The sequence below is a fragment of the Mirounga angustirostris genome, unplaced genomic scaffold (assembly GCF_029215605.1).
Source record: "Mirounga angustirostris isolate CCGP_5_RB_7025 unplaced genomic scaffold, mMirAng1.0.hap1 SCAF_8, whole genome shotgun sequence".
In the NCBI taxonomy this organism is placed as follows: Eukaryota; Metazoa; Chordata; class Mammalia; order Carnivora; family Phocidae; genus Mirounga; species Mirounga angustirostris.
Window position 1 is genome coordinate 130,797,639 of NW_026991716.1, and position 14,354 is coordinate 130,811,992.

Sequence of the window (14,354 nt, forward strand, 5' to 3'; positions counted from 1 at the left end):
CTCTCCCTCCCTGCAACCCCTGAAAACCATTGATCTTTTTTTTTTTTTTTTTACTTTCTCCATAGTTTTTTTTCCAGAATGTCATAAAGTTGGAATCATATGGTATGTATCCTTTCCAGATTGGCTTCTTACACTTAGAAATATGCATTTAAGATTTTTCCATGTCTTTTGATGACTTGGTAGGCTCATTTCTTTTTAGCACTGAATAACATTCCCTTGTCTGGTTTACCACAGTTTATTTATCCATTCACCTACTCATAGAACATCTTGGTTGCTCCACGTTTTGGCAGTTATGAATAATGGTGCTATGAACATCTGGGTGCAGGTTTTCGTGTGGACATGTTTTCAAATCCTTTGGGTAAATACTAAAAATCATAGTTGCTGGCTCATATGGTAAGAGCATATTTAGTTTTGGAAGAAACAGCCAATCTGTCTTCCAAAGGAGTTTTGCATCCCCACCAGCAATGAATGAATGGCAGACATTGCCTGTCCTATGGTAGGGGCTCAGATGTTAGTCATTATTATAAATAAAATAGACTAACCTGATGCATAAACAATAATAAAATTGTGTTTGCACAAGCTGAAGGAGGAATGGCAACTCTCTCTGGTAGGAGCAGGCAAACCACTGGTAGGGACAGGAATCCAAAAATACAGTTAGAATAAGACAAAATGCTATGAGGCAGGAGTGCACCTTGCTTTGGCACAGGGTGCACTGGGTGAGCATATCTTTCTGCTCATATTCTTTTTTTTTTTTTTTTAAGATTTTATTTATTTATTTGAGAGAGAGAGAGAGAGCATGGGGGGGGAGGGTCAGAGGGAGAAGCAGACTCCTCGCTGAGCAAGGAGCCCGATGCGGGACTCGATCCCGGGACTCCAGGATCATGACCTGAGCCGAAGGCAGTCGCTTAACCAACTGAGCCACCCAGGCGCCCTCTGCTCATATTCTTTATATCGTAGTTGACTTTAGGCCAAGGACACTGCACTTATAGATTCCTGTGGCACAAGCTTAGTCTAACTGTAGGCAGGGCAAGAGTGGGTAAAGGAACAAGGTTATGAGCCAACTTCATTCCTAGAAGTCACTGCCAGCCTGCAGTGACCCACTAGTCCTTAGAGACCTGATAAGGCTCCTACAGGACCCCGAGTCCCCAACCCCTGGGATTCAGATGGATTCATAATAACCAGTGATCTCTTAGTTTGTTATCAACAGTCATAAAACCCCAAACACTAAGAAAACCTTGTTGTTTCCATGATTTTCAGTCCTGCTCCATAGTTTACTCTGTGGCCTAATATGGAAGAGAGTGCTAAGGGTGACAAGAAGTTAACTATTAGTTATTGATGTTTTTACAGAGGAAGCCAAGATACGTGCTTTTGCTGCTATTAGGAATTGATGTGCAGCTCATGTAGTATTAAAAGGTTTCACTGGAGAGATAAAAGGGACAGATGGATAACTGCAGGCAGATAAATTATCTCCTTTTCAGTAAAGAGTCCCATGAAAGTGAGGCCGCTTAAGTAGAGAAGGAACTGACATCCAGTCTGGGTAAGGTTCTGTGCTTCCAGGCTTGTTCTCACCAAATGCTTTATCTACTTATGAGTCTCAAGGACAGAAGCATTTACCACATTCAAAGACAGCCAGTGGTTCTTACAGCCCATGACCTGTCAGGTTTTTCTACCTGATGCTTAGCCTGGGTCACAAGGACTACAAATTACAAACAGTAGTGTAATGTATATTTTGATGTATCTAGATAGTTATGAATATGTGTTTCTTCTTGCTATCATTTATGTGTCTATATCTATATCAATCAGTCAATCTATCTATCTATCTATCTATCTATCTATCTATCTATCCATCCACCTACCTACTTATCTTGAATGAATCCTCTCTTACCTATTATAGAGTTTGCTGGAAGTAGGTGTTCTATGGATTCTTTTTTTTTTTTTTAAGATTTTATTTATTTATTTCAGAGAGAGAGAATGAGAGAGAGCACATGAGAGGGGGGAGGGGCAGAGGGAGAAGCAGGCTCCCTGCCGAGCAGGGAGCCGGATGCGGGACTCGATCCTGGGACTCCAGGATCATGACCTGAGCTGAAGGCAGTTGCTTAACCAACTGAGCCACCCAGGCGCCCGGTGTTCTATGGATTCTTCTCTGATAACCATGCAGTGTTTTTCTGTTGAATTAGTAGACACAGAACTCCTAGATAATGTGATTTCATTGCAACCTTGATCTTTGAAAAAGTTACTAGATCCTACATGTTTAATATACTCCATTACATGCAGTGTTTATGGAGCCTCAGATATTGCCCAGTGCTCCATGGAGAGAAAGAAGAGAAGAATTGCTATCACTTGAATTTAAAAAAAATATATTTTTTCCATGAAAATAATAAATGAATAGATTCTCCTTGTGAATAACATATCAGGTAAAGTAAAATTTCCTTCACCACCCCTAGTTCCATTCCTCTACCTAAATATAATCACTGATACTAGTTTGTAAATGTGTGTGTGTGTGTGTGTGTGAGAGAGAGAGAGAGAGAGAGAGGAGGGAGGAAGAGAGAGGTATAGATTTTTGAATGTATTGTAAACATAAATGGTATTACATAGTATCTATTACTCTACGTCTTACTGTCATCACTTAATAGGATGTCCTGGAGATCTTTCAATATGTATAGATCTATCTTCCTTCCCATGGTATCCTGCATGGTATTTCATAACATAGATATTTCATAACCTGTGTGATGATACTGTTGGATATTCCCAGTTTTTCATGATTACCAACAATGTTGCAGTGAAACACCTTATGCATGCTCATCGTGCATGTTTCTCTAGGATGGTTATGGAGATGCAGAATGGCTGGGTTAACGTGTGTACTCACTTCTCAAGTTGCTTTCCTATGTGGCTGAACTAGTTCACTTCCAGAAGAGTATGAGAAAATCCATGTCTCCACAGTCACTAACAATTGATATTTAGAAATTTAAAGATTTTGCTTATCTGAGTGAGTGAAAAATGGTGTGTGGTGTGTGGTTGTTTAATTTTGCATTTCCCTGATGCAAGAATAATCAGGGATAGCAATTTTTACTGGCGATGCCAATTCAGGTCCTCTGAAAGCAGGAACCAAAACTAGGTTCAATGTGCAAGAGGTTTATTAGGGAAAAGGGGAGAGAGCAAAGGATGTGGTCAGACTGCCATGCAGGGTTAGGTCTGTGAAAGCGAGAGGGAGAGGAGGAGGGCAAGGGAGAAGGAAGGTGGGGGAGGCAGCCTCTCAGGCTACAGTGTGGTTCTAAGAACACTTCACCCAAGCTGATGTGGAGCCCTTGAGCCAAAGTCACCTGTCAGAGGAATCCTGTGCCTGTCCTTGCAGGACATCTGTGCCCAGCAGCTCTGCCTTTCTTAGTCACTGGCTTGAGGCAGTATAAGTGAATCGTGGCCCCAGTGTGAACACAGCAGTGGATTCAGCCACAGCAGCCAGGATGTCTGTCAACTGTGCCCCCCACAGCAGAAGATCTGAGTGGTGTGTTTTCATGGCCACCACATGTTTGTTGACCATTGGATTTCCTTCCTCTAGGTAAGGTCTTTCTGTAGAGGGTCACATGGTAAGTACCTTAGGCCTCTGTCATTGTAGCAGTAAAGCAGCCTCGCCTATGTGCAAAATGACTGGGTGTGGCTGTGTTCCAATAAAACTTTATTTACAAAAGCAGCCAACCTATGCTGTGGTTTCTGAACGCTTGGTATGTTATATTTATAGTGCCCATTACTTGAGAATTTTGTAGAACTTGTCTGTAAAACAATTCAGACCCAGTGTTTTTCTTAGGAGATAGACTTTGACTTTCTTATTTATTCTGTAATTACTGCAGTGTTTAACTTTATTTATTCATGTACCAATATTGATAATTCATATTTTTTTGAAGTTTAACCATAATACATAGGTTTCACTTTTCTTGCTACCAGTTTTTACCTCAAGTGCCCTTACTTTTCAAAATCTCTATGTTTACCGTCTTTTTTATTTCATTTTTAAAAAATTGATGCCATCTGGGTGGCTCAGTCCTTAAGCGTCTGCCTTCGGCTCAGGTCATGGTCCCAGGGTCCTGGGATCGAGCCCCGCATCGGGCTCCCTGCTCATCAGGAAGCTTGCTTCTCCCTCTCCCACTGTCAAAAAATAAAATCTTAAAAAAAAAAAGTTTTATTTTGGATAAACAACATGAAATCTTTTAAAAAGCTTCAATTACAAGCAAATATAAATCAAAATTAATGTATAGAACTCAAGGTGAAATATCAATTCATTTGTCTAAATCTTGATGTTCTGTGGATGAGGAGATGCAAGAGCCAGTTAAGACATTTTCTCAGCCAAATTTGTTGATATTTTTCTTTTTTAAAACTCTTCATAAATAAAGTCCTTTATTGAGTTATCGTGTTCTACTGCCATTTGGATTCATGTCGGTTGTCGCTTTTTAAATTACTGGGGTTATTTAGAGTGGCTAAGAGCACTGCTTCTGGAGCCAGAGGGCTTGCATGCGAATCCTGACTACCATTTACTAGCGGTGTGAAGTAGTGCAAATAAACGACCTGTGCCGTCCAGGTTCTCTTATTTGTCAAATGGAATTCATCATAGCATTTATATGGCCACATTGTGACAATTACATGAGTTAATGCATGTAAGGAACTTAAAACTGTGTCTGGTACAGCTAAGTGCTACCTATTGTTGGTGTATTATTCGTCCTGCAGCTCTGCTTTGTAAAGTTTGCACTCCATATGGTTTTGTTTCCTTGAGGGTGTCTTTGATTTTTATGTAATCGTTGATGTGCTTTTTGAATTTCTTTTGTGAAATTCAGCAAATGCCGATTCACAACTACGTCAAAACTGGAGATGGAGGTGCTGTCTGTGGCTCCGCCCTCAGAACTTCAGCAGAGGGGTCTCACAGTGAGGGCTCATGGGTGGCCCCCGCCAGCCCACTGACCGTCTTTGCCTCTCCCTCTGCGCAGTGCCCTTTCACCACCTTCAGGATATTGTGATGTGGGAGAACTTTCCCAGTGGCTGAGGTGGTTTCCCCCAGCATCATGGGAGGTGGTGGTGAAAGCACATAGATGCTGATTTTGCAGGGTTGGGGGAAGGGTACATTGTGTGAGGACAGTGCTTTGGAGAGAGGATTGCAGAGAGAGGATAGAAGAAAAGCAACTCCTACAGAGAGCACTTCCTCTTATTATTATGCCGACCTTACTGTTCTTTTCAAAGGGGAAAAAAAAGCTGTAAGTCTGATTGGTCAGCCATCTAAAAATTAACCATTTCGTTTTATTTGTAGATTTATTGATTTCTGCCTTTCTATTTATTCATGCCTTTCTTGTACTTTTTTTGGAGGGGGTATTTTGTTGTTCTTTAGATTTCTTGAGTTGAAGGCTTACTTCATTTATTTTTAGTCTTTGTGGTTTTCTTTCTTTTTTAGTCCTTTTTTTGACATTTTGTGCATTTATGTTTTAAAAATTTTTTTAATTAACGTATAATTTATTATTTGTTTCAGGGGTACAGGTCTGTGATTCATCAGTCTTACATAATTCACAGTGCTCACCATAGTACCTACGCTCCCCAATGTCTATCACCCAGCCACCCCATCTCTCCCACCCCCCTCCATTCCAGCAATCCTCAGTTTGTTTCCTGAGATTAAGAGTCTCTTATGGTTTGTCTCCCTCTCTGGTTTCGTCTTGTTTCATTTTTCCCTCCCTTCCCCTATGATCCTCTGTCTTGTTTCTCAAATTCCTCATATCAATGAGATCATATGATACTTGTCTTTCTCTGATTGACTTATTTTGCTTAGCATAATACCCTCTAGTTCCATCCACATCATTGCAAAGGGCAAGATTTCATTTTTGATGACTGTGTAATATTCCATTGAATATATATACCACCTCTTCTTTATCCATTCATCTGTCGATGGACATCTAGGCTCTTTCCATAGTTTGGCTATTGTGGACATTGCTGCTATAAACATTGGGGTGCATGTGCCCCTTCGGATCACTACTTTTGTATCTTTGGGGTAAATACCCAGTAGAGCAATTGCTGGGTCGTAGGGTAGCTCTATTTTCAACTTTTTGAGGAACTTCCATACTGTTTTCCAGAGTGGCTGCACCAGCTTGCATTCCCACCAACAGTGTAGGAGGGTTCCCCTTTCTCCGCATCCTCACCAACATCTGTGTTTCCTGACTTGTTAATTTTAGCCATTCTGACTGGTGTGAGGTGGTATCTCATTGAGGTTTTGATTTGGATTTCCCTGATGCCGAGTGATGTTGAGCAATTTTTCATGTGTCTGTTGGTCATTTGGATGTCTTCTTTGCAGAAATGTCTGTTCATGTCTTCTGCCCATTTCTTGATTGGATTCTTTGTTCTTTGGGTGTTGAGTTTTGACAAGTTCTTTATAGATTTTGGATACTAGCCCTTTATCTGATATGTCATTTGCAAATATCTTCTCCCATTCTGTCGGTTGTCTTTTGGTTTTGTTGACTGTTTCCTTTGCTGTGCAAAAGCTTTTTATCCTGATGAAGTCCCAATAGTTCATTTTTGCCCTTGTTTCCCTTGCCTTTGGCGATGTTTCTAGGAAGAAGTTGCTGCGCCTGAGGTCGTAGAGGTTGCTGCCTGTGTTCTCCTTTAGGATTTTGATGGATTCCTGTCTCACATTTAGGTCTTTCATCCATTTTGAGTCTATTTTTGTGTGTGGTGTAAGGAAATGGTCCAGTTTCATTCTTCTGCTTGTGGCTGTCCAATTTTCCCAACACCATTTGTTGAAGAGACTGTCTTTTTTCCATTGGACATTCTTTCCTGCTTTGTTGAAGATTAGTTGACCACAGAGTTGAGGGTCCATTTCTGGGCTCTCTATTCTGTTCCATTGATCTATGTGTCTGTTTTTGTGCCAGTACCATACTGTCTTGATGATTACAGCTTTGTAATAGAGCTTGAAGTCCGGAATTGTGATTCCACTGGCTTTGCTTTTCTTTTTCAACAGTCCTCGGGACATTCAGGGTCTTTTCTGGTTCCATACAAATTTTAGGATTATTTGTTCCATTTCTTTGAAAAAAGTGGATGGTATTTTGATAGGGATTGCATTAAATGTGTAGATTGCTCTAGTTAGCATAGACATTTCCACAATATTTGTTATTCCAATCCATGAGCATAGAATGTTTTCCCATTTCTTTGTGTCTTCCTCAATTTCTTTCATGAGTATTCTATAGTTTTCTGAGTACAGATTCTTTGCCTCTTTGGTTAGATATATTCCTAGGTATCTTATGGTTTTGGGTGCAATTGTAAATGGGATCGATTCCTTAATTTCTCTTTCTTCTGTCTTGTTGTTGGTGTATAGGAATGCAATGGATTTCTGTGCATTGATTTTATATTCTGCCACTTTACTGAATTCCTATATGAGTTCTAGCAGTTTTGGGGTGGAGTCTTTTGGGTATTCCACATAAAGTATTATATCATCTGCAAAGAGTGAGAGTTTCACTTCTGCTTTGCCGATTCGGATGCCCTTTATTTCTTTTTGTTGTCTGATTGCTGAGGCTAGGACTTCTAGTACTATGTTGAACAGAAGTGGTGATAGTGGACATCCCTGCTGTGTTCCTGACCTTAGGGGAAAAGCTCTCAGTTATCCCCATTGAGTATGATATTCACTGTGGGTTTTTCATAGATGGCTTTTATGATATTGAGGTATGTACCCTCTATCCCTACACTGTGAAGAGTTTTAATCAAGAAAGGATGTTGTATTTTGTCAAATGCTTTTTCTGCATCTATTTAGAGGATCATTTGGTTCTTGTTCTTTCTTTTATTAATGTCTTGTATCACATTGATTGACTTGCAGACGTTGAACCACCCTTGCAACCCAGGAATAAATCCCACTTGGTCGTGGTGAACAATCCTTTTAATGTACTGTTGGATCCTATTGGCTCTATTTTGGTGGGAATTTTTGCATCTGTGTTCTTCAGGGAGATTGGTCTGTAGTTCTCCTTTCTGATGGGGTCTTTGTCTGGTTTTGGGATCAAGGTAATGCTGGCCTCATAAAATGAGTTTGGAAGTTTTCCTTCCATTTCTATGTTTTGGAACAGTTTCAGAAGAATAGGTATTAATTCTTCTTTAAATGTTTGGTAGAATTCCCCTGGGAAGCCATCTGGCCCTGGGCTCTTGTTTCTTGGGAGATTTTTGATGACTGCTTCAATTTCCTTAGTGGTTATGGGTCTGTTCAGGTTTTCTATTTCTTCTTGGTGCAGTTTTGGTAGTTTATACCTCTCTAGGAATGCATCCATTTCTTCCTGATTATCTAATTTGCTGGCATATAGTTGCTCATAATATGTTCTTATAATTGTTTGTATTTCTTTGGTGTTGGTTGTGATCTCTCCTCTTTCATTCATGATTTTATTTATTTGGGTCCTTTCTCCTTTCTTTTTGATAAGTCTGGCCAGGGGTTTATCAATCTTATTAATTCTTTCAAAGAACCAGCTTCTAGTTTTGTTGATCTGTTCTACTGTTCTTTTGGTTTCTATTTCATTGATTTCTGCTCTGATCTTTATTATTTCTCTTCTCCTGCTGGGTTTAGGCTTTACTTGCTGTTCTTTCCCAGATCCTTTAGGTGTAGAGTTAGGTTGTGTATTTGAGACCTTTCTTGTTTCTTGAGAAAGGCCTGTATTGCTATATACTTTCCTCTTAGGACCACCTTTTCTGCATCCCAAAGATTTTAAACAGTTGTGTTTTCATTTTCATTTGTTTCCATGAATTTTTTTTTAATTCTTCTTTAATTTCCTGGTTGATCCATTCATTCTTTAGTAGGATGCTCTTTAGCCTCCATGTATTTGAGTTCTTTCCAACTTTCCTCTTGTGATTGAGTTCTAGTTTCAAACCACTGTGGTCTGAAAATAGGCAGGGAATGATCCCAATCTTTTGGTACCAGTTGAGACCTGATTTGTGACCCAGGATATGATCTATTTTGGAGAATGTTCCATGTGCACTAGAGAAGAATGTGTATTCTGTTGCTTTGGGGTGGACTGTTCTGAATCTATCTGTGAAGTTCATCTGGTCCAGTGTGTCATTTAAAGCCTTTATTTCCTTGTTAATCTTTTGCTTAGATGATCTCTCCATTTCAGAAAGGGTTTGTAAAAGTCCCCTACTATTATTGTATTGTTGTCAGCATGTTTCTTTGATTTTGTTATTAACTGGCTTATATAATTGGCTGCTCCCATGTTAGGGGCATAGATATTTAAAATTGTTAGATCTTGTTGGATAGACCCTTTAAGTATGATGTAGTGTCCTTCCTCATCTCTATTATAGTCTTTGGTTTAAAATCTAATTTGTCTGATATAAGGATTGCCACTCCAGATTTTTTTTGATGTCCATTATCATGGTAAATGGTTTTCCACCCCCTCACTTTAAATTTGGAGGTGTCTTTGCGTCTAAAATGAGTCTCTTGCAGACAGCATATCAGTGGGTCTTGTTTTTTTTTTTATCCAATCTGATAGCCTGTGTCTTTTGATTGGGGCATTTAGCCCATTTACATTCAGGGTTACTATCGAAAGATACAAATTTAGTGCGATTGTATTGCCTGTAAGGTGACTGTTACTGTATATTGTCTGTGTTCCTTTCTGGTCTATGTTACTTTTAGGCTCTTTCTTTGCTTAGAGGACCCCTTTCAACATTTCTTGTAGGGCTGTTTGCAAATTCTTTTAATTTTTGTTTGTCCTGGAAGCTTTTTATTTCTCCTTCTATTTTCAATGACAGCCTAGTTGGATATAGTATTCTTGGCTGCATATTTTTCTCATTAATGCTCTGACTATATTGTGCCAGTCCTTTCAGCCTGCTGGGTCTCTGTGGATAGGTCTGCTGTCAATCTAATGTTTCTACCATTGTAGGTTACAGATCTCTTGTCCTGAGCTGCTTTCAGGATTTTCTCTTTGTCTTTGAGACTCGTAAGTTTTACTATTAGATGTTGGGGTGTTGACCTATTTTTATTGATTTTGAGGGGGGTTCTCTGTGCCTCCTGGATTTTGATGCCCGTTTCCTTCCCCAAATTAGGGAAGTTCTCTGCTATAATTTGCTCCATTATACCTTCTGCCCCCTCTCTCTTTCTTCTTCTTCTGGGATCCCAATTATTCTAATGTTGTTTTGCTTTATGGTATCACTTAATCTCTCGAATTCTCCCCTCATGATCCAGTAGTTTATCTCTTTTTCTCAGCTTCTTTATTTTCCATCATTTGGTCTTCTATATCACTAATTCTCTCTTCTGCCTCATTTATCCTAGCAGTTAGAGCCTCCATTTTTTTTTTTTAAAAGATTTTATTTATTTATTTGACAGAGAGAAGGAGTGAGAGAGGGAACAGAAGCAGGGGGAGTGGGAGAGGGAGAAGCAGGCTTCCCGCGGAGCAGGGAGCCCGATGCAGGGCTCGATGCCAGGACCCTGAGATCATGACCTGAGCCGAAGGCAGACGCTTAACGACTGAGCCACCCAGGCGCCCCTAGAGCCTCCATTTTTTATTGCACCTCATTAATAGCCTTTTTGATTTCGACTTGGTTAGATTTTAGGTCTTTTATTTCTCCAGAAAGGGATTCTCTAGTATTGTCTATACTTTTTTCAAGCCCAGCTAGTTTCTTTATAATCGTCATTCTGAACTCTAGTTCCAACATCTTACTAATGTCCATATTGATTAGGTCCCTGGCAGTTGGCACTGCCTCTTGTTCTTTTTTTTGAGGTGAGTTTTTCCATCTTGTCATTTTGTCCAGAGGAGAATAGATGAATGACAGAAAAAAATGCTAAAAAAATGCTAAAAGTGTAACAACAACCCCAGAAAAATATACACTAAACAAATCAGAAGAGACCCAAAACTGGGGGGGGGGGGGGGGGGGAAGAAAGGGGGCAAAAAAAGAATATGATCAGGCTGGTGAATATAACAGAGCCACACATTAGATTTTGGTTGTATTTTGCTCCGTTAGAAGAAATTGCCTCCCAAAATTTTAAAGAAAGAAAAACTTGTATATATACAAAAATAAGGCTCAATATGATGAAGCAATGGAATATGACTGTAAAGATGAAAATTAAAAAAGATTTTAGGAAAGGAATTGATAAGATAAGAAGTTGGTTGAAAAAAGAATGAAAAAAATTAAAGAAAAAAAAGAGAGAGAATGTGATCAGGCAGGAGACAAGGACAATTTAGGGTATATTTTGGTCTGTTAGAAGAAACTGGATCCCAAAATTTTAAAGAAAGAAAAACATATATATACAAAAATAAGGTTAAATACAATGAAGAGATAGAATATGACTGTAAAAATGAAAAATTTAAAAAGATTTTAAAAAAGGAATTGATAAGATGTTGGTTGAAAAAGGAAAGAAGAAAAATACAACTTCCAGAAAGTGGTTGCTTTTCTGTTCAGAGAGTTGCTGCTATTCTTTTCTTCAATCTCCTGTTGAGACTGTAGGTGTTCTGAATGGTTTGATAACTATCTAGCTGAATTCCTGTGACCAGAAGAAATTTAGGTCTCCTACTCTTCTGCCGTCTTGCTCCTTTCTTTTTTAGTCTTTTTTGTTTTCTAATGAATACATTTAAGGCACTGACTTTTCCTCTGAATACGGCTTTAGTGGCACACCCTTGGCTTTCCCCTCTTCATAGTTTTTTGTAATTCTTTTCAACATACACCAATGCTCACAATACTATCTATGTAACTATCTAGTTATTTAAAAAACAGCTTTATTGAGATATAATTCATATGATATACAATTTGCCCATTTAAAATGTAGAATTCAATTTTTTAGCATATTCACAGCATGTATAACCATCGCCACAATCTAATTTTAGAATATTTTTGTCTTCCCTAAAAGAAACCTCATTACCTCCCTCCTTTCCACTTTCCCCACTCCTGAGCCACCACTAATCTACTTTTTTGCCTATTCTGGATGTTTCATATAAATGTAATCCTATAACACGTGGCCGTTTATAACTGGCTTCTTTCACTTAGTATAACATTTTTAGGTTTCATCCATGTTGTAGCATGCTTCAGTACTTCACTCTCTTTTATGGCCAAAGATTATTCTATTGTATGGATAATACAATGCATTTAAAATCTGTTTATCTGTTGGTGAACATATGGATTATTTTAACTTTTTGGTTATTGTGAGTTGTGTTGCTATAACATTTTGTACAAGTTTTTTTGTAGATACCTGTTTTCATTTCTCCTGTTTCTATACCTAGGAATGCAATTGCTGGGTCATTGGGTAGCTCTATGTTTATCTTTTTGAGGAACTGCCAAACAGCTTCCTTGTGATACATTCCCACCAGCAATGCATGAGGCTTCCAATTTCTCCACATCCTCTCCAGTGCCTGCTGTTGTCCATCTTTTTGACTGTAGTCCCTTTAGTGAGTGTGAAGTAATATCTCATTGGGGTTTTGATTTGAATTTCTCTAAAGACTTGTGATATTCAGCACATTTCAGCTGCTCATTGGCCATTTGTATATCTTCTTTAGAGATATGCCTGTTCCGAGCTTTTGGCCATTTATAAAATTGGGTTGTCTTTTTATTATTGAGTTGTAACTCTTTATTTTTATTATTTTTTTAAAATTTTATTTTATTATGTTAGTCATCATACATCATTAGTTTTTGATGTAGTGATCCACGATTCATTGTTTTTGTATAACACCCAGTGTAGCTCTTTAGATACAAGTCTCTTATCAGAAATATGGTTTGAAAATATCTTCTATCATTCTTTATGCTATTTTCATTGTCTTGGTAGTATCCTTGAATCCAAAGATTTTAATTTAGGTGAAGTCCAAATTATCATTTTTAATTTATTGTTTGCTTTTGGTGTCATATTTAAGACACCATATCCAAGGCCATGAAGATTTGCACCTCTGATTTCTTCTGAGAGTTTTATAATTTTAGCTTTTACATTTAGGTATTTTATCTATTTTGAGTTAATTTTTTGTATATGGAGTAAGGTAGTTGTCCAACTTCTTTTGCATGTCACTGTCTAGAAATACCCCATTGAAAAATTCTTCTTTTTTTCCTCACTGAAAATCTTATCGACATCAATTGACCATAACTGCATGTGTTTATTTCTGGACTTCCAGTTCTATTCTATTGATCCGTGTCTCTCATTACACTCATCATCATTGGCTTTGGTCTCACATCTCTGTCTTGGATTATTTCTTTTCTTTAAAACATCTCCAATAATGCTTTAAAAGATAGTTGGTGGCTAATGAATTTTCTATGACCTTGCAAGTTTGATAATGTGTTTGTTTGCTCTAACATCTTGGTTGGGCTTAGAAATATTTGTATTCCACCTTTGAAATGTCTATTTACTGTCATCTTGCATTCAGTTACTGAAGAAAAGTCTGATATCAATACGATTCTGTTTTCTTAGCTGATGACCTGTTTTTATTTTTTCTCTCTTTGTAAGACATCAGGATTTTCTGTGTATGTGGTATACTGAAATTTTTACAGTAATGTATGGTGTGATTCATTTTTTATTCAGTCTTAAGTTTTTTGGTTTGTTCTGGATATTTCTGTTACTACATTGAGTATTTCTTCTCTTCCATTTTCTCCATTCTCTCCTTCAGGAAGTCCTATTTTCAAATACTTGAATTTTTAAATTTAGCCTAAAAGTGAAATAAAAAAATTAATCAATAGCCATGCTAGAAATAGAATGGGTGCCCTTGGTAGGTCAGGTGCTATGAGAAGGCCCAGACATACCAAACAGATGTTCTCAGATGAACATGTAGGAGGAAAATACTGCCCAAGACATGTACAGGGGTGGAGCGCTAGCAAGGTAGAAGAGGCCCTAGATGTGCCCCTAATCAAAGGTGGGACTAAGAAGACACAGGAGAGGCTGCCTGATTGAGGAACAGCTCCAGGAAGAGACAGGTAACAGCCAAGTAACAGGTGACAAAATTGTCATCCTACAGAAGAAACTGTGAATGTGGATGCTTGGCTGGAATAGACATGAAGTGCCCTGGCAATCAGGTATCACCTAAGAGTAATGGGGAGCATCATGACCCAAACCTAGTAATTATTTACCTGTGGCAACATATTCCACTCTCCCACATCTCCAGGAGGAAGTTTTGGTAAAAAGATAAAGCATTCACAAACTAATGACAAAGCTCAAACTAAAAGGTAAGTATGAAAGCAAGACTAAACATGTAGGGGGGAAGGAAAAAGGCTTCAACCTCAACAAACAGAGAAAATAGTTAATAGAACAAATAGAACCAGACTTTAGGACATGTACTATCACGTATCTTTAAATATTTCAGGGAGATGTGAGTGATACCGTGTCCATAAGAGAGAAAAAATAAAGACTTTAGAAAATACAAATGTGATGTTGGGAAACAAAAAACTTCAATAGATGAGAAGAA